The sequence below is a fragment of the Cryptomeria japonica genome, chromosome 10 (assembly GCF_030272615.1).
Source record: "Cryptomeria japonica chromosome 10, Sugi_1.0, whole genome shotgun sequence".
Lineage (NCBI taxonomy): Eukaryota > Viridiplantae > Streptophyta > Pinopsida > Cupressales > Cupressaceae > Cryptomeria > Cryptomeria japonica.
The window spans coordinates 703,812,579-703,834,533 of NC_081414.1; the positions used below are offsets into that span (position 1 = coordinate 703,812,579).

Below are 21,955 nucleotides of genomic sequence, written 5' to 3' on the forward strand. Positions count from 1 at the left end.
CATCTTGGTACTCAGCAATACATGGAAATAAGTTTCTGCTTCTATTAGTAATAGAACATTTAGAAAACTATAAATTTTACTTTGTGGAAAAAGGATTTTGAAATATGATTGTGAGAGTTGTCAGGGGTTAAAAGATCAAATTTTTCTCCATAGTAAACTGAAAATGTTTTCTATTGAATCCTTATGTTGATTGCCTTGAAATAGTATGCAAGGATAATGTGGACTTGATTACAACTCTCACTAATTTATCTGAGTCAATATATTGGAAATATCACAATTTTTCGTTTTGGACAAATAACTCTAAAATCGATTTTTCCTTTCACACCGAGTTGCTGGTTAGGGTACAGGTTAGAAGTTTGGGTTTGCAATATGGTGAGTTTTATTTTCCTGGGTTTGGGTTCAGGAATGGCTGTGTATAAAATCGAACCCAAGGAACAGACCTCCCCATAGGGAGAGAGGGCTGAAACATTTGTATACAGAATTGTACAAAGACAAGGACTCTGTCTTTGGACTCACCAGAAATATATTCAAACACTTTAGCCACTGATTGAATCTCTTCCTCCTTGAACAGAAAAGATTTTCAGCTTATTTAACAATATTTTCAATATGTTTTTAAGGTTTCTCTGTGGGTACGTCCTGGGTTTGCCCACGAAATACCTACAGGGTCCACAGGGTGCCCTAGCTAAACCATAGGTAAACTGAAGGCCATCCTGGATCCGAAGCTGAACTAGGACTGTATTTTTTCAGTACTAAGGCTTATTTCAAAGAACCTGGTAACATAGCTTTCACAGACCTCAAGTTTTGATGTGCAGATATCAAATCCTCAATATTCAATGACTTCACAGAACATTGAACAACCTTTAGTACAAAACTCAATTCTGGCCTTGTGGGATAAATTAGGCTGTAAATCTGTTTGTAAGAGTTTCATTTAGTTGCTTTGATTTTTCATCTTTTGTTGACTTGAGCCTTGTTTCTTTTAGAGTTTATGCTACCTTGCAGCCATCCATTTTAATATTATTCTCCAATTGGTGATCATCATATCTCTTTGGTGACATAAGAGCATATCTGTCAATTTTCAGATCTTTATCCCCAGGCAACAATGCAATAGTCCAAGACCAATCTATGGAGAGCAGAATTGAAATATGCCTTAACACCATCAACCAAATAATCTCTGTTACTGGTGATAATTAAGGCATTAAAATAAGCAACTGCATTACCCAAATTATGATTAACTACTGTAACACAAAAAATGTGATCAGCTGTATGTTTCACACCTGTATTTAACTATGTTTCTGGTTCTGGTTTGGGTTCGGTATATATGTATGTATGTATGTATGTGTATGTATTTGTATTTGTTTGTATATATATATATATATATATATATATATATATATATATATATATACATGTATGCATTTATATGTATATGTATATACAATGTACATACATACATACATATACATATGTATGTATACACACACACACGTGTGTGTGTGTGTTCCATGTAACAACTGCTGGATTGCTCACTAATAAAGTATGATAATATATATATATATTATCATACTTTATTAGTGAGCAATCCGGTAGTTTATATATATATATATGTGTATGTATGTATGTATATGTAGACACACACACACGTAGATATGTACACACACACACGTGTGTGTGTGTTTTCCATGTAACAACTGCCAGATTGCTCACTAATAAAGTATGATAATTAGTGAATAACATGAAGATAAGGTAAATCTAACCAGGAGGGTCAAACATTTGTCTCCTTTTTTCAAAACAATAATATAATATAACTCCACATCATTTACCACTAACACAAAATTCTTTATGGAATTTGACATGAGCTACAAAAATAAAATCACTTATAACAGCATCTATAAATTACACATTTTGAAACCACAATGACTAGTTTTAGCACTCAATCTCTTCCATAATAAATACAGAGCTATAGTATTGAAGGATAAGTGAGAAAAATAAGTAGAGTGATCTACTCATCTCGAACAATAGATCACAAGATTAATAATACATTAATTTACATTACCAAACCTCTTCCATTTCCTTTCTCTGCAACTTGAATCATAAGTGTGAGAGAGAGTATCATTGAGGTGATATCCACCCTACCACGAAGCATCAAGCTTCCCCGTGCCACTCCAGAGGAGGAGCCCGACCCATCACAAAGGATCTAGCAGTATGTGGCTACATGCATGATGGAATGTAGGTCACTGTAAAACACTATAAAGCTAATATAACTATATGCTCATGCATCACATACCTAATGCACTCATCCAAAGAACATATTTATGTGGGAGAGAATACAAATTAATCTAATAAATGAACTCATGGTGTGCATAGGTGATAACCAATATTTATAAAATGTCCCAATCATCTCACCATGATATGTGGACATTCAATAGGATGATGAACAACATTAGAAGAAGAGCTTGTAGTTGACACGCAATTTATGATGTTTAATTTAAATAATAGTTCAAAGTAAAAATATATATTGATTATTCCACTAGAGAAAAACAATCAACAAATGAATAAAGGAGACTAATCCATAACACTAACACACTTCTATAACTCCAGTCGTTATCTAATGATATAGAGGATCTTACACCATCCTCATCAATTAATTGGTCTAGGTTAGGACCCCAATAAACATGGAAGAATACACATGAAAAGATTATAACCTATTTATTAATTTATTTATTTTTTCATTTATGTACCACCAATATTCTTTCAACTCATGATTACTTCAACTTTGCAGATTGCTGTGAGAAAAGACAGAATTCGGACAATCATAACATTTTCATCCCTTAACATAATTTGGAACTTAAATATGTTCTGGAAAGGGGAAGGAATGAAGAACAAGACCCAACAATGTTTTTGTAAGACTCTCAAACACATACGAGCAGTTTTGTCTGCAACTCAGCTCACTAGCTACTCAAAACAGTAGTTTGACTGCATGGCATTCTTATTCTATATTAAAAGTTTCTCTCATACATTTCTTCTACACTCAAACGAGCTCTTTCCTTTGCTAACAAGGTCTTAAAAGGAATTAGCCATCAGTGGTTATCACTTCAACCAATTATCAAGAGCTTTATTTTCGCTGGCCTATTATGATTCTCTCAAGAAGTTCAAAATAATATATCTAGATTAACCAATGAATCACTACCCTTACACACATAGACACCTTTCTCTAGATTCTTGTCTTGCTATAGACATGAGTTGATTTTAATTGATCTGCTATCTTCATATGCATTACCTATGCTCCCTATATCGACAAGCTTCTGCATTTGGAACTCTGTAAGAATAGTGCTACATGTACAGACTTGGGGAACTTTCTTTTCTTTGGAATTTTCAAGTAATGAATATCTCATGCAATCCAAAAAAAAATGCAGTCTGTTGGTGTTGGAAATAAGCCACACCCGGACCAACGATGGACTGGTCCAAGAGGGGCCAGTAGCTCAGTGGTAGAGCACTCCAGCAGCGTATGGAAGGTCCTAGGTTCGAGTCCTAGCTGGTCCATGTCTCAACATGGTATCAAAGCTAGGTCCAGGCTAGGAGCCCCAAGCACATGAGAGGTGTGGCTTAAGGGGGGGTGTTGGTGTTGGAAATAAGCCACACCCGGACCGACGATGGACTGGTCCAAGAGGGGCCAGTAGCTCAGTGGTAGAGCACTCCAGCAGCGTATGGAAGGTCCTAGGTTCGAGTCCTAGCCGGTCCATGTCTCAACACAGTCAACACTAACTTGGCTTCAAAACAATCTATATATATAGACCTTAAATTGTCTCTCAAACTGTATTAATAAATTAGTGTGTTACAACAATCAGCAGATTTTTGCTAATTTAGTATCCATGGTTCTTTGATATTTTCAAACAATAGTCAATATAAATCATTGAAAATACTTTCTAGTGAGACGAATGATAGAAGATGTAGACTATAAGCAAGGTGTTTGTCACAGGCCAACTGTAGAACTCCTCATGAACCACAAGCTGGTAAGTTACAGCTTTGATTTCACTAAACCAGAAGAAAGATTCAATTATATATATATTCTAACTTCCTATAATGTATATACTACATGCCTTAAAAGTTGAATTTAAAATGGAGTATTAACATGAAAGAAACCAAATCAAAGGATCGATATGAAAATATTCGTTGGCAAACACTAGATTCTTCTTAACTTTTTGACACAATAAATAGGGGTATACAAGGGAGACCATTATTCCTTGCTGTTAGGTCTTTGTTTCTATTTATGAGATCTTAAAATTATCCTTCTGTCACTAGGGCTTCTTATTAGTTATCATATTCAAACGATTTATGCATTTCTTCTTTATTGTCACAATACAATATACTCTAGCGCGGAAGGCAAGAAGGCGGGTTCAGGATTTTTTTTTTTGAGCAGTTCAGTGGGTTAAGCTATAAATTAAGACAGTCTTTTTTCTTCCAGATGCTATGAATTCACATTCATAGACCACTTTTCCTAGAGAGGGACACTGCCAATATTTTTGAAATTCTATATTACTAATATTAACTATGTTACTTCCAGAACAGGTGTGGGAACATTCAAAGAGCTGTATATTTTTACATGATATCACCTTATTTTACTTTCACATTCTAAAATGTTAAAAGTACTATTGATGTGTATTTTACGCACATAACAATACAAAATAAATTACCAAGATAATTTACCCCCTCTTGAACAAAATCACCTCAGATGCTAAGAATGAGATCAACTAAAATGATTCCAAGGTTTCTACATGTCAGGTTTTGACGAGTGGGTAACTCAATGGTCGATGTGAATTGCTGTGTTTCACTTGGGGACTTTCGCAAATGTTTGAATTATCATGAATGATGTGGAATAGGTGTGCTGTCAACTTAAGATTTATCAATATGGCTCTGGATTTTACTTCTTACTAAAAAAAGGGGGGCAAAAGGAATAGGGTTCAGGAAATCTATTCTAAGCCTAGGAATGTAGGAAATGATGAATGGATTTACTGGAATCAAACCAGGCAAGGTCTCACAATCAGGAATTGACACAAGCTTAGTGCAATCGTCTAAGGTATACTTAAAGATTTTCAGGCTATCACCATCAAATGTTGACACCATCCCAGTTGATGCTTGTCAAGGGATGTGTAATAGTTAAAGTTAAGCTTACTTAAATTCTAGTTGACCACACAAGGCGCACTTACCAGCGGCAAGAGGCTAGTGGTATGGATTAAGGATTCCACACAAATGAATTCAACAAATCTTCCACTCAATCTAACATACATGAAAATAAATTCTAATCTAAATTCTAATCTAACTTGAAGGAATTGAGAACCATGAATACAAATACAATTGAACAATGATTAGGATTCAAATAGATGCAGCATATACCAACAATTCTACAAAAACTCTCCCTTACAAATGAGAGACAAGGAGGCATATATAGAGTCTCTTACAAAATGGATGGCCAAGATTGATCTAAGATCAACGACCGAGATCATGCCAACAAAATCCTAGAATTGCCCTAATTAGGGTTACATAAAAAATGGTGCCACCAACAAATGGCCCAATGAAAAGATACCTAGTCATCAAATAGGGAATCCCTGCATCTCTCTCTCTCCTAGCATACTCCAAGAATTTGGCCAATACTGAATCTAACTCCTCCATGGAAATGCTAGGCAAGGTATCCTGTTGTAAATCAATCACGTCCAATGAATCCGAGCAAGCATTCAAAGTGTTCTCCCAATCTGGCATGAGCTTCTGCGAACTATGAACACGAATCAACAAAGAGACCAAGTCATCTATTTGACTCTTCTTCAAAGAGTCCAACTGGCAAAAATACATAAATTTCATCTTGTCTCTTAATTCGGCTTAGTGTAAACCACTAGCATTACTAACATCAACACCCAATAATTCCTCAATCGAGGCAAAGATCTTCATCTGAATGTCTTGAATTAATCCTTCCATCTCCATACAACTCGACTGGGCGTTCTCATAAGTTGATTTCTTTACGGCTAATGAACAATACCGACCATGGAAATCATATCTGTCTCCACTGTGCACAATGTCCTCGCTGACCAAGGTGGAATTAGGAACCTTCTTCAAAGCTTGGAGGCGTGGAATAGTCTTCTCTTGGATAGGCCAGAATTCTTCCCAAACTCCTCCAAATACTGGATTTTGAATGCGAGCCCTGTTGTCCTATCATATGCATGGACAAACTGAGTAAGGAATCATCTGCCTGCTTTCTTATATTCTCAATTCACTTTTCTACCTCTGAGAGTGTACCTCTCGCTGCCTCACAGTGTGAATGCATTCCACGGTCAATTGCAATAGGGGAAATAAGGGTGGGATCTTCACGCCTTATCCCTGCAATATACTCTCTAAGTTTGATATTCTCTTCTCTGTACCTTTCTTTCTCTTCAATCTCTCTGTCTAACCTTGCATCGATTGCCTTGAGGTTTTCACCAACCTCCTGAAATTCTTGCTTTCTGGATGTACGACCAAGGGCAACTGAAGTGATCTGGAAATCCATAGGAGTAGCAATGTCCGCTGTCATGCCTGCAATAGGAACATCAATCTACGCAATCCGCATTCCTGTCTCATTTCTAGCTATATGCGACAAAATCTCCGCTCTCTTGGGCTCCTTCTCCTTAGCACTCCTAGCTAGGTAGTCATCAATGTCGTCAATAGGCTGTACCTCTATCATTTGTTTACTTTTCTCCATACTTCTCATTAGCCATTCAAGAATAGCGACCATCTCCATACCATCATCGAGACACATTTCTCGATCAAGTCCTCTCAATGCCGAGATAACATCATTATCATCAAGATTATTCCTGGTTAAATCATATATCTCGTTTCCCAAGCTAACTTCCAAAAGGACAGTAGGGGATCCCGACTGATCATGATTATCATTCGGAGGTGCAGATGTCATCGTGGCATGAAACTCCTGAATATTCTCTTGTAGTATCACTGTGTTGGAACCCTGTTGAGTCTCCTTGTTCTGCTCTGTAACTTCAATCACTTCGATTGATGAGACACTGAGAGGGGGTGAAGGAATGATAGGTGGAGTGATAGTCTTCTGTTTCTTCTTCACTTCCTCATGAAATCCACTGACATTTTGGACCACATTCTTCTCTTCACTGCTTGCTCGTCCATCAGGTTAGCCCAATAATCTTCTACGTCAACTTTGTGGATGAACTTCTCTCCCCTGATCCTTCCGACCTTCTCGTCTGGATCAAATCTTTCTCTTTTCTTGTATGTAGCAAATTGGTAGAATGTAAGCTCCTCACTCGTAGTGCTGGCGGCTATGGCAGACTGGCAAACCTCTGATGTCTTCCCAATTGAAATAGGGAATGTCATGCCTGTCCTGTGCTTCTCTCTCTGAATAACATCGAACTCTAGAAGATGTCTCACCACTTCCAACAAGATCATTCTGTCGGTTGGATACCTAGGAAGTCTGTAGGGTTCAGATTGAAACCCATGAATCCTAAGGTATGTGAAAATGGGAAACTGTATATACCATGATCCATATTTCTCTATTAACTCTGTTGCCTCCTTGGTCAATCTTCTGTGGATTTCACCTTGCAGCATCTGTGTGATGTACATAGTGAATGCATCATTCACTCTCTTATAGTCTTCAATTCTAAACATGCTCAGCTGGGGGTAGCATTCATGACTCCTTAATTGTCCTTGCCCATTCCCAACTTCACCTTTGCATATTAATCCTCTGTATGAAACAAACCGTGCAAGCAGGTATACCAAGTAAGAAGTCATGGCAAATGACTTGGATCGCTCTACATTCCTCAGCTGAAAGTCCAGATTGTCACTTATAATCTTAGACCAATTTACTAACATTCCTCTAAGACAATCCTGGATGAAGTAGAACATCCATCCATCGAATATTGCTCCCTACGGCATCCCCATCACTCTGTTGAGTAGGAATATCAAATCAGTATACTCCTTGAAATCTATGCACATGAGTGTTTTGGGAGCCTTGGAATGATGAGACCTAGTCTCAATCATCCACTCTTTGTTAATCAAATTCTTGCATACACCCATCTTCTTCGTGTATCTTTCTGCATATTCATCCTTGGTCACATCCTTCATGTCTGTTCCGCGTGGAATTCCGAACACCTCTGCAGTAGCATCCTCAGCAAGGTAGGCGATGACAACGCCCTTAGGAGTCTTGATCATTCTCGTGAGCGGATCGTAACATCGTGCACACTACAGGATAAGCTCACTGCACTGTATCTTCACAATGTTCGCATATGTTGAGGAAGGAACTTGATCTCCGACTCTGAACATCCGTCGTTGCATCTGGTCGAAATCTAGGAAATGCATGCTTGTATCAGTGATCTCCTTCCATCTTGATGAAATCTTGGGTTCTGGATAAAATCCAGTCTCCAACATCTTCAATAGTTCTTTCCTTTCCTTATATCTAGACTTTGACATCGCACTTGTACGAACCTCGAAATTAGACTTAGGAAATTAAATAATGCTCTTAATAAAATTCCCGACTTTCTAAAGATTTTAGCTAACTAGGGCACGAAGTCAGGAAAATAATCTATACACTTGGTAAATTTTATGACAACACTAAGGCATGGAAACCCTCTATAAAATCCACTAATACCTCCTTATGCTTAGAAAACAGGCAAGCTAAAATGCAAAGGAGTATACTGGATCAACGATGACTAAGGAAAGATGTGAAGGTTGTGTTTTCACACAATGTATGTCCGAAGACACCTTCCCCAGTCAACAATTCTGAAGACAACCTGAAAATCAGACTTTTAAAACATGTTGCAATCTTCAAAAATGTGCATAAACTTGATAAAAATCAGTTTTAATGATGAAAACAATCATATTCAGGAATGTAAGTGTGGCTGGTAAAAATTAAATTTCTGAGGACAAATTTGAAAATTGGTTATTTCAGACTTACCAGCGCCTTGCAAAGTAGTTAAAAATCCCTAAAAATGATGAAAAATGGCTAAGGAATCAGCTCCAAGCAAAATCGCCAAAGTGGTTAGGTGGCTGGAAATGAAAATTTCTGAAGACAACCACCTAACAATGGAGTTTTCAGACTTGCAACAGCGATAAGATGGTCTGAAAATGCACAGAAAACTCCACAAAATACCTCCAAATGCAAATCGCCTAAGTGAGATTTGGCTGGGCAACAAAAACTTAAGTCTGAAAATTAATGGGCAGCCATTAATGGAGGTCAAATCTGAAGCAAACCTCCAATCTGAAGCGAATCAACGAGCAGGAAATGATGGTAGCCACCAAGGATGCATAAAAATCACCAAAATGTGGTACCAAACACTTCTCCAAACAAAATCGAAATTTTCCCAGCTATGGCGCCATACTAAATTTCTGAAAATATCATCAATGGCAGCCCGGATCTGCAACAATGGAGGTCTGGAACAGAAAGCAGAAAATGGAGAAAAAATATCGTAAAAGTCTTCGAACACAAAATCGCCACTTTTCACCAAAATTGCCAAATTTGCAAAAAATCACCAAACTTGGAAAATTGAAAATTCTGGAAATGGTCTTTAATGGTATCAAAGGGGAATAGATCAACAAACTAGAAAAAATAGAAGAGGAAAGAATCCTCAATTCAACACTTCACTTCAACGCCTTGCTAAAATTCGCTCAACTTGGAGAAAAATCCCCTTTCATGGAGACACCTGGCAGATTTAATAATAAAATAATGCTAAGGCTCCTCTCTTATAATTGCTTTTACCTCTTACTTTCACCACACAAGCAATGTGGGATAAAACACTTGTATATATACTTGCTTGGCAAAAACTAACTTGCTTCTAGAGGTTCAAAATATTAAATGATTATTGCAAGTTATTTAATTTTGCTTTTAAAAATTTAAATAATCATTAATCATTATTTAAAAGCAATTAAAAATGGGGCTTATTTATTAAAATATTGCGATTTAAGTCTAAATTAAGCCTCCAGGGGAAAATCGACGAGTTGGGATTGAAAAATCCCTTTAAAAATCATTAAAGTGTCAAAAATTTCCCCACAAGGGAAAATCGATCCTAGCTTGGATAAATATCCATGCTCAAATTCATCAAAAATGCACACAAAACTCCCCAGGGGAAAATCGACGGCAGTCTGGACTGAAAATCCACACTCCAAACTCATTTTACTTGCAAAAATCACTCCCAGGTGGAAAATCGACCTCAGTCTAGATGAAAATCCGGACTCAAAATTCATAAAAATGCTCTTAGTGGAAAATTGACCTCTGTCTAGATGAAAATCCGAACAAAAATCCGCAGTCACTTGTCACAAAACATCCTGGTGGAAAATCGACCCAGGCATGGAATCATCCTTAACGTTGTTTGCACTATAATCCGCACTCCTGGTGGAAAATCGATGGCAGTCTGGATAAATCCTGACACTCAGCCAAATTTTAGCACTTCCAGGGGAAAATCGACCCAGGTATGGATAAACAGTGGTGGAAAATAATAGCCAATATGGATTTCAAGGGAAACCCATATGTAGTGTGGATTTTGAGTGGGGGATTGGGTTGGGTAGTCTGGAATGTGAGGGGAAAAGCACCTCTAGCATGGAATTTGACCCTCTAACCCTTGGAATATGGATTTCCCTTAGGAATTTGACAATTTAACCACTCAAAATCACTTAGAAACTTCAAATTTAGATTGGACTTTGGCAAATTTTCCAAAAATATGAGTGAAACGCTAGGAAAATATTGGAATAAAGTGCGAAATCAATTTAAATAATACCTTAGGAGCGAGAAAACAACTCCAAAAAGTCTTGGAATACCTTGGCACTTTAAAATTACTGATGTGTGTGGTTAAAAACATGTTAATGTTCAAAAGGTCAACACTTAGACAAAACTTAGGATCATTAAAATATCAACGTTTGCAACTTGATCCTATAACTTCAAAAACCCTAGACAACACTAGGCATGATCAAAATTTCGAGACTCGGGCACGGGAAATGCAAAATTGCCCACTAAGCAGCCAAAACCCTAACCTAACAACGCAGAAAGCCGGAAAAGAGGGGGCCCCCGTTAGCAATGGGGCGATGTGTGAAAAGGTCACAACAAGTACCTAAAAAAAATATGGGATCATGTAATCAGAAAATATTGCTTTTTGTATATAACTTCTAAGTTGAAAAGTATCAATCGGTGCTTATTTTCTTATCTGGTTATTAGCAATTAGACACTGGTAGAAATGGTAGTACCTTTACCACACCTTGCTAAATGAGAATTTTGCATGAGTTTGTTGGTGGACTGGTATGGCAAGGAAAATCTGTATTTTGAAGGGGGAGAGTCATTAGTTTGGGGATCCAACTCCAAAATCTGTATTTTGAAGGGGGAGAGTCATTAGTTTGGGGAATCAACTCTATGCAGAAGGTTTGGGGCACACACACACACACACAGATTGTGTGCCAAACAATATTTCATTGCCATTTTCATTAAAAATCTGACAGAATTGGTTTCTTAATCCAAGAGAATTATGTTATTTCCAGAGACAGAGTCTGATATGTCTTTCCACAGATGGAGTCTGATATGCATATTCCTTGGGGGCATCTCTCTTTGGATGATCTATGCTCCCGGGCTGAAGAGTCTGGAGAAGCAATGGATGATATGAACTTTGATCATATGTTGAATGATATTTCATTGCCATCTTTACTAATGAATCTGACGGAGATGGTGTCTTTGATGGAACCACAAATCTGCAAAAAGTGCATATACATAACTATAGAAGTTGACAGAGGCACCTTTCTGACAATATTTATATTAGTTAGCCTAGAAAATATTTTGAGTTGGCCTCCATAATGAATTTATGTCTAACCTGGGTTGGCCAAACAAATAAACCAAGTTGGCCTTAATAGTCTATCCAATCCTTAGGTTTAATATTAATAAGGGTTGTGATCTGATTAATAAGACTGTGATTGAATTTATGTCTAACCTGGGTTGGCCAAACAAATAAACCCAGTTGGCCTTAATAGTCTATTCAATCCTTAGGTTTAATATTAATAAGGGTTGTGATCTGATTAATAAGAGTTTGGGGAACCAACTCTATGCAGAAGGTTTGGGGTACACACACACACACACAGAGATTGTGTGCCAAACAATATTTCATTGCCATCTTCATTAAAAATCTGACAGAATTGGTTTCTTAATCCAAGAGAATTATGTTATTTCCAGAGACAGAGTCTGATATGTCTTTCGACAGATGGAGTCTGATATGCATATTCCTTGGGGGCATCTCTCTTTGGATGATCTCTGCTCCCGGGCTGAAGAGTCTGGAGAACCAATGGATGATATGAACTTTGATCATATGTCGAATGGTATTTCATTGCCATCTTTACTAATGAATCTGACGGAGATGGTGTCTTTGATGGGACCACAAATCTGCAAAAAGTGCATATACATAACTATAGAAGTTGACAGAGGCACCTTTCTGACAATATTTATATTAGTTGGCCTAGAAATTATTTTGAGTTGGCCTCCATAATGAATTTATGTCTGACCTGGGTTGGCCAAACAAATAAACCCAGTTGGCCTTAATAGTCTATTCAATCCTTATGTTTAATATTAGTAAGGGTTGTGATCTGATTAATAAGACACTGATTCCTCCTATAATGGCGGGGATATGACATAGATCGAATATTCATGTTTTAAACTATATACATGGCTAGCTTAGAAGTTGTTTTCCTACTACAGAAATGATGTGACAGAAACTCTGCAAACAGGAAGAGCAGCCAAATTAGTTTGTATTTTGAGCAACTGAAAGCATTTTGTGTCTGTTTGATAACGTTAAGGGCCCTTTTTTTCCATATTCTAAGCAAAAGATAGGTTTCAATCATGAGAGAACTAAGGGATTCATACCAGTTGCCTTCTACTTATATTAATCATACTTGTAATCTTTGAACTTCCATGACCTTAACAATTGCTTCATAATGGGTATTACCAGAGTTAACCACGTTTCAGTATTCGTAGGGGACAAAAAATCCAAACATCTAGAATTCTGTAAGAAAATTGCGCAGTCTTTCAGCAAAAGGTGTGTGTGTATAACATACAAGTCAAATTTGATCTGGGTTGAGCAAAGAAAGTCAGAGTAGCCAGATTCACCCTGCCCCTTCCCAGGCTCACGTATCCCTGTACCCGATATGGATATGGATATGGATATAATACGGTGCAGATACACGTCAGATACCATACCCATGTGTGCCTGAAATTCCTTAATTTTTCAGCTATGCCAAATACTATGTGATTTGATTTTAAAAAATCTGACATGAATCTTCCTAAATTTAATTTTAAAAAACTTTAATGATTGAATTATTTTACGTATAAACAAAACCGACACAAAATGAGGAAGACAAATGAAACATTTTTCTATTTTCGCAACCTATTTTTCTGGGTCTTCTATTATTTTCGTAACTCTACTATTTCTTTTGGCATTTTAATTTTTTAGAGATTTAAAAAAATTAATTGTTTTAGAATTTGATATTTATATTGTGTTGTTTAACTTTAAACACTAGAGTTTTTAAAAAAAATAAATTTATTCTTTAAATTTAAATAAAATTTATTAATATATATTTAATTGTTTTTCTTTATTAAATAATTAATATTTGAATTTTACTATTATTTTAATTTATACTTATTTATTATATTTTAATTTTTAATTAATATTAAAAAATTAAACGTGAAAGTGAATTTTGATTTTTTAGATTATTATTGTTTATTTAGTTCGTTATATCTAAATTTTTAATTTTTAATATGTTTAAATTAATATTTAAACTTTATTTTATTTTATTTTAATTTAGGTATAATTGACATTATTGCTAATTTAATTATAGATCCTGGTTTGTATATTTTTTTTGTATATAGTAAATTGTTAAATCAACTTATTATTATTTATGTAGCAATTATGTGTGTATATCACTTTTAAAGTAATGAAAATCTCCTCTAATAACTTAGAAAGTTGTGTTAAATATGTGTATATGTTTTTAATGAATGTTGTATCCAACCGTATCCATATTGGCGGTTTTAAGAATGGCTGCATCTGTATCCAATCCCGTATTCATGTCATGACTCGTCCTAGACTGTAGTCGCAGCCTTCATAATCCCTGTTCACAACATTTATAAACCCTAGTCAAACCCTAGTCGCCTCTTAATTAAATAAAAAATAGGCAAATAAATGAAGAAGGGCTGACTAGAATAATAAAAAAAGATCAGAAAGTTGGGGTGAGGCCCTCTTTCTGGCCCCCGTCCTGGCCAATAGGCAAGGTGGGATTAGGCCCCCTTCCTGGCACATGGGAGCAGAAAGTTGGGGTGAGGCCCTCTTTCTGGCCCTAAGTGGCTTAGGAGCAGCAAGGTGGGGTTAGGCCCCCTTCCTGGCTCATGGGAGCAGAATGGTGGGGTTAGGCCCTCTTTCTGGCTCTAGGTGGCTTATGAGCAGCAAGGTGGGGTTAGGCTCCCTTCCCGGCTCGTGAGAGTATGTCTACTTGATGTGTTTCCAGTATGTCTACTCCATGAGTATCTATGATTACTGTAAACATATTCCTATCATCATGAGATTTTTTTATTTTTGATTGGTATAGAATCTGAGAATAACAAAATTGGACCAAAAAGATATAAATTCACTTTAGAAAAGAACATTGCATTTAAGGTCATAGATGTGTGTCATGCTTCTAATCCTCATCTTAATATATGTTAATATCACCCTTGCTTTAAAACAAAGAGATACCCATTGTATTGTGTAAACATAGGGCCATCCAAATCAAATAAGGAATACAACCTCCAAGGGTTGGTTTGGGACCTTCATGATTCAGTTCATAGAAACTTACATTCCTTGAGGACAAGCAATCTTGGGAAGGGCGGACTATCATGCCCTATCCTAGACCCTAGTTGCAGCCTTCATAATCCCTGGTCACAGCATTTAGAAACCCTAGTCAAATCCTAGTTGCCTCTTAATATAATAAAAATAGGCAAATAAATGAAGAAGGGCTGACTAGAATAATAAAAAAAATTAAGATAGTTAAGTAAGGCCAACCTGATCAATGGCTACTTATTTAGGGCCAACTGAATTAGTTATATAGCCTAAATAAATATTTATTCATAGCAAATGATTGCTCGGCCAGCAATTAACTTTGAGGGGACATTACAATTCGTATCTGTATCTGTATCCATGCCCATGCAATTTTGAAGAAAGTTGATTGGGATGTGGGTTTGTAGAGAAATGACATTTATTTAAAAATAAATGTATTGGTCAAATAGAACCAATTTGGTGTAATGCCTTGAATTTTTGTGTATTAATTACATCATTAATTTTGTCATTATATTAAGAAATAAGATGATAAATGCTATTTTGTTGATGCTGGGTTGAAATGGAAAACGGTGTTGGGAACCGTTTGATTAGGGTGATTTGTGGATGTGGATGATTATATTTGTATCATTGTTTAATGTGTTCCAAAGGCATTTAGAATAGGTAGCTATTTGACAGGGATGGATGTGGGGGGGAGGGGTGGTGGCGGTGGTGAGGGTTTTCAGTGGTACGAGACACCAACCTCTTGAGACACATATCTTCACCAAGCAAGTCCCTATTTCACATGACCTTCAAAAGGTGTAAAAAATGTTTGTACTTGTTTGTGTTCTTTTCTTCGCCTCTTCTGTTATGGTTTATAAGTTATTTGAGAAAATGTTAGGCGTTAGAGCATTCGGTGAACTAAGAGTTATGGCCGGTTGCCAATATTGAGATTGTGGCCATAGGCCCCACCTCATTGTGAGATGGATGCACTTATCTCACCATTGGGTCAAAGAACTCTGTTAAATACAAAGACTCTGGTCAGAGCATCACTATGCATGAAGTTCATTTGGTGCTGAAATATGTTTTTACTCAGCTAAATATTTATTGTAAGTAGCAAAGGTGGCTTGAGTTTTTAAATGAGAATGACTTTGAAATAGCCTACATCAAAGGTAAAGAAAATAGAGTAGCTGATGTATTGCAGCCATATCAACCTACAAATTGAATTAACTTTTAAACACAAGGTTTTGAGGCCCCAGCAAGCAGATCTATGGTACAATACGGTTAAAACAGGACTTAGCGTAGGTTCTGAAATCCAAAAAATTCAGGTGTATGTTTTGGAACTGGATGGATTATTGCTTTGCAAAGGCAAGATCTGCATTCAAATGTAGAAAAAATTCAAGAAATAATCTTAAATGAGAGGTTTAATACCCTTTACATGGGTCCTCCATTAGCAAAGAAAATGATGGCAGGTTGGAGGTCTAGCTGAATTGGGCTTTAAAAAAAATGAATATAGCTGAATTTGTGTCTAACTATTTGGATTGTAAATTAGTAAAAACTGAACATCTCTATCTTGCAGACATGCTTTATCCACATTCTGCACTTGGACTAGCAAGTGATTATCATGGAGACTATGTGCAGGGTCTTCCTAATTTTGGAGTAACACCATGATACTACTTTTTCGGTTGTGGATTAACTTACAAAGGTTGACTTTCATACCAAGTAATCTTACTGATGATGCTCCAACTGAACGTCATATGGTGATAGTTCCTTGAATATGGAGATTTTTTCATAGTTGACCGATAATGAAGGTTTGTGCATGAAATCTAGCATGTTATCTCACTTAGAACGTAGATGACATGATTATTTTCAAATACAAACTATGACCCTCCATAATAACAAAGGAAAAGAACTTTCCAACCTTATGATCTGGAATGTAAAATAAGAAGAGTTTAATCTTAATTAGAAATCTTTTGGATTAAAACTGTTTAAAAGTCTTTGCATCAATGTTCTGAAGAGGAGAACAAAACCTTGTCCAAACATGTTTTTCTAGTTGAATTGATTGTACAAGTGAGTTGCAATGGCACCAAGACCTAGTGTTGAGCTCTGCTTTGATGTACGGCTTGCTGAGTCAGAAGGAAATAGATGAGATCTGAAGGTAGGTAGAAGAAGAGTTGCAGCCATGTAGGTCAAGCTTGCCTTTGGCTGGGTATTCTAATTAACAAATGAGACATTAGTCCCATGAGCCCCACACAAATTACAAATGCAAAGTTAAAAAATTTGGTAGATGGTAATAGTGAAATTAAGTTAGGGGCAGTGGCCTAGTAGAACTGTGTGCCATGGACTTAGGGGTGTAGTTGATGTATTTTTGACATTTAAAAATATATGGAAACTTTGTCCCAAATTTTGTGGTGGGATATGTAATTTATTAGTTTTAAATTAAATTTGTGTAAAATATTGTAGAGACGTGGCAAAAGGGAGTTATGATCCTCCAATCTTGTGTGGGTCCAAGCCAAGATGGCTAAGTGCTTTAGTGATGAGATGATTTGCCCCAGGGCTTGGACAAATATAAAACCATATTTTTACAAAAATAAATAAAAAATGGAATAAAAAAAAGATTAATTACAATAATTAATTATTAAGTTAGAAATTCTTTATATACATATTATTGGCAACTATGCAAAATTGTGTAATTGCTTGTTAGGGTCAACAATTTTTAATTTACCTTAGAGGTATTAAACAGAGAGACAATTCATGTACCTTTGAAATGTTGTTGACTGATTTTAGCTTTGTATCAACTTTGGATATAAAACAATAACAAATTAGGGACTAAAGGTTTAATAGAACCAAGTTACCAACTATTAAATGGGTGATGGTTCCTTGAATATTGATATTGACCGATAAGAGGATCAGCTAGAAATCCTAAAAGGGATAAGATAATCCTTGCAAGAGGATAATGCCTTCATCTAATGTAGCATAGGAACTTATTGATATCTAAATTTAACGCATGTAATTACCTTGATGTTTTCAAAATAGCACTAAGAATGAAGTACTTGATCTTGAGTTCTTTTAGATTAGATTTTGGGATCCTTGATAAAAGGTTTATTTGACCTTGATCTGATATGTGATGTGGGTGTCAGCTGTAGAGAATGCTGTCTAGGGATTACAGGTAACTTGGAAAGCACTTCATACCTAGAATTCAAATTATAATTATTAGATTTTGGATATTTGGGACCTTATAGTCATAGTTTAAGTATCATATAATTTTTTAATTGTTAATCGCCACATGGGTTAGGATTGGACCTCAATGTGAGCAAAGACTTGAATAATCTTTATTAACCGATGTGTTGTCAAGGTAGAACTTATAGTTGAGTAGGATAACTACATGACCCTGATTCCTTTGTTGGTATTTGTAGGAAGTCCACACTAATGGATCCGGGCAAATTGCTTGTGTCTAATCATTGTCTGTTTTCAAGAATTCTACCTTTGCTTGAATCTAAACTTATTGTTTGAAGCTCTGGGCAACATGTTGAGTGAAGTTTCATGTGTGATGTGTTATTATTAATTTGCGTATAATTATAAACAATTAGATAAGTTAACAATTTAAATGTTTGATGTGTAAATTGATCCAGAAAAGTTGTTATCATAGACTTGAAATGCAAATTTGGAGTTTGCATCAAGCACAAGGGCATGCATCTGAGAATTTTCCTTCAAAAAGCAGTCAATGCCACAAGCAAGAACGTATGTTGCATGATTACCTTTGACATATCTTAGACCAGCAGCACCACAACAAGAAGAACTATATGGATTACTACACAGAACTATAGCTCACCAGCAAGATACGTGTAAATATAGGCCCTTGCAAAGGCAGTGCAACAGTCCAGAAAGGCAATAAATGGCAGCATACATGCACTTCAAGGCATAATGGTCATTGACAATGAAGGCTATGTAGCAACACAGAACATTGAAGAATGTATTAATGAGGCAATATGAGTAAAATGACGTTGTGTACCCAAATCTTCATAAGCACGACCACATAAAAAAATAAAAGATACATGGGCACATGCATACCCAGAACATGTATTGCACTATTAATACTAAACAAGATGGAGACAAGCTTGCAATTATGTCTAGGAGGAGTTCATATCATAGGCACAATATGGACTTGGAAAACCATTTTTGGACTTGGGCTTTGACTGGGGGAAAAGATTTCGGAAACTCAACACTTTTCTTAAAAATATATAATACAAATAATTGTTTTCAATGTTTATAAGATTTTTAATTGTTTAATTTTTTTTTTTGAAGTCGCCAAATTTTCTAGGAGTGATATGATGTGAACTCATTTTGTCTCATAGCCATGGAAGAACTAATTTGATGAATGGCATAGAGATGATACTGATGGATCCTCTATGTTTAGACAACTCCTAGAACCAAAAACCATGGTTATATTCCACCCATAGAGCTGAATTGAGAGAAATTAAATTTAATTAATACTTCCATTAATTGTGTACTTAGTACCCACCCCTACCAACTTAAATATTTGTCACGTGGATAAAATTATTGCAAATACTTATTAGAATATTTAATTATATTTTAGTCACCTATATTTAGTTCCTTGTTTAATGGTCATTTAGCTTTTTAGTTAATTAACTTTTAAGCTTTATTTAGTATTTAGCTTTTTCTTTTTAGTTAATTAGCTTTTAGCTCTTTAATCTTTTACTTTAACATTATGTTCTAATTATAGAACATCGTCTTGTAACCTCTATATATACGTGTATATCGTTCAATGTAATCATCCGATTATTGAATCATTCATTCAATTTATTTTTCATGGTATCAGAGCGGGTCAATGGGATTCTTTAAAGTTTGGCGAATTTTTTAATAAAAACTCATGCCCTTCTTTCTGGAATATTTTCCAGATTTTTTTTAATTGTTTTTTTATAAAAAAACGATTTTGCCTTTTAGAAGGCTTTTTGAGGGTTTTTGGTTCGTGGGCGAATTTCTTTGTGCTGGGCAGCAAGCAGTTCATATTTTTATTTAGCGTTCTGGAGATTTTCGGGCCTGAAACCTGGAGTTTTTTTTGCAGATTGAAAATTTTCCTAGGGTTTTTGCAATTTTCGACTAGGGTTTTGACCCTTCAGTTCAAGTCGAAATTTTATTCTAGTTGCAGATTCTTGATGGGTTTTTCGAGACCTCAATTGGGTCGTCGTCAGATTTTTCTGGGTGCATCATTTTTTGTGCTTCGATTTTTTAGCCGTCAGATCTGCATTCTGTTTTCAGATTCTTGGTGGGTTTTTCGAGAGCTTTTTTGGGTTGGTCTCAGATTTTTGTGGGTGCCTCGTTTTCCATGCCTCGAATGTTGTGCCAGCGAATTTGCCTTGGAATTTAAAAACAGTCAGCGATTTCTGCTAATTTTGTGGACGTCGGGAATTTTGGTGTCTTCTGGGCGTTTATGCTGTACATTCGACCTAGGGTTTCTACCCCCTTTTTTTTGCGTTTTTTTTTCAAAAAAAAAATCGTCTATTTTTTTGTTTTTTTAACAAAAAAAATCAAAGGTATTCTTTTTTATTTTCTGCAAATTATTATTTTTTTCTGATTTTTTTTAGGAAAAATTTCAGGTTTTAAGTTAGCAGAAAATTTTAATTTTTGGGTTACCTTGGAATTTGTGCCAGAATTCTCCTCCAAGGTTTCAGATTTTTTGTGCAGCTGCTTCTATTCTAATTTTTGAATCAGATTCTTCTGTCTCATGCTTTCACTAGGTTGACCTTGTTCAACCTCCATTTTCGTGATAGCATCTTTGACCAACATCATGTTGGAACACAGTCAGAAGTTCAACAGCTACCACAACACTTGGAAATAGTGCATGTTCATGATGTCTGAATATCGTTGTCTTGATCAGATTGATTTAGGCCAGACCTCGTCTTACAGGTCCTAGGGTTTTTACGATTTTTTCCTGAAAAATTGTCTCTCGGTTTTCTGATTTTTTTTCACAAAACATCATGGGAGGGTTTTCACGATTTTTTCCTCAAAAATTGTTTGCAAGGTTTATAATTTTCCCTTAAAAATTATCTCATCTGTAATCCGTGATATTTGCGTAAGATTTTAGTTATCTGGGTTTTAACTGTTTTTTTCCACAAAAACGATGATTTGTAACCTCAAATTTCTTGGTTTTTCGATTTTCTCCACAAAATCGTAAATTCTCTTTTCGAGGGTTCCTATTTCAGGGTTTGATGGTTATTTCCTCAAAATCGTGCTTTGTTGCAGTTAGTTTGGGTCGCACCTGCCAAGGCGAACATCTGCAACCGTGGTATCTTGCAGTCAGTTTTGGAGTTGGTACTTTTCTGCAAAAGGGTTTGCCGATTTTTCCTCAAAATCATGGTTTCAGGTTTCAGATTGGTTACCCAACATCAGGTTGGATGGATTCTGGTAATCTTGGTCATTAACACTTTTTAGATCCAGGGAGGGTCTCCACCGCAACAAAGTGTTCTTTTCATTTGTGATCAAAAAACCTGCAGTGTCTTCTGTAGGGTAGTTAGTAGATAGAATGACCATTAAGGGAAGGTATTAGAATATTTAATTATATTTTAGTCACCTATATTTAGTTCCTTGTTTAATGGTCATTTAGCTTTTTAGTTAATTAGCTTTTAAGCTTTATTTAGTATTTAGCTTTTTCTTTTTAGTTAATTAGCTTTTAGCTCTTTAATCTTTTACTTTAACGTTATGTTCTAATTATAGAACATCGTCTTGTAACCTCTATATATACGTGTATATCGTTCAATGTAATCATCCGATTATTGAATCATTCATTCAATTTATTTTTCAATACTGAAATCTTGAAGACTATATGGGTGAGTGTTCATGTGACTTATTCTTGATCCATCACTCATCGATGAATTGAATGAACTCAACTTATTGTGCTTTGTTGTAGATGCTCAAAGGAGTTAAATGCGTTGGGATCAACTGAGACATTATTAATGATATGCAGTGGGCTGTTCACTACCTATACACAGTTCACAAAGCAGATATTTTTTAGTAAAAAATAACTAAAATATTAATTGCAGAATTCTCAATTTTCTGTTTATGAAGAAACAATTATAGATTAAATTTGAACAGAAAACTAGATTTCGGACCTGTTGATGTGTATTTTGTACACAACCAAACACAGA

At 35.8% G+C, this 21,955-nt stretch overlaps 1 protein-coding gene across 2 annotated transcripts in view; it reads left to right on the top strand.

Annotated features, from left to right (window-relative positions):
• The window catches only part of LOC131078200 (vacuolar protein sorting-associated protein 29), a 66,632-nt gene that overhangs the window by 25,219 nt on the left and 19,458 nt on the right, over nucleotides 1-21,955 (top strand). The gene's annotated exons all lie outside the window — the stretch shown is intronic.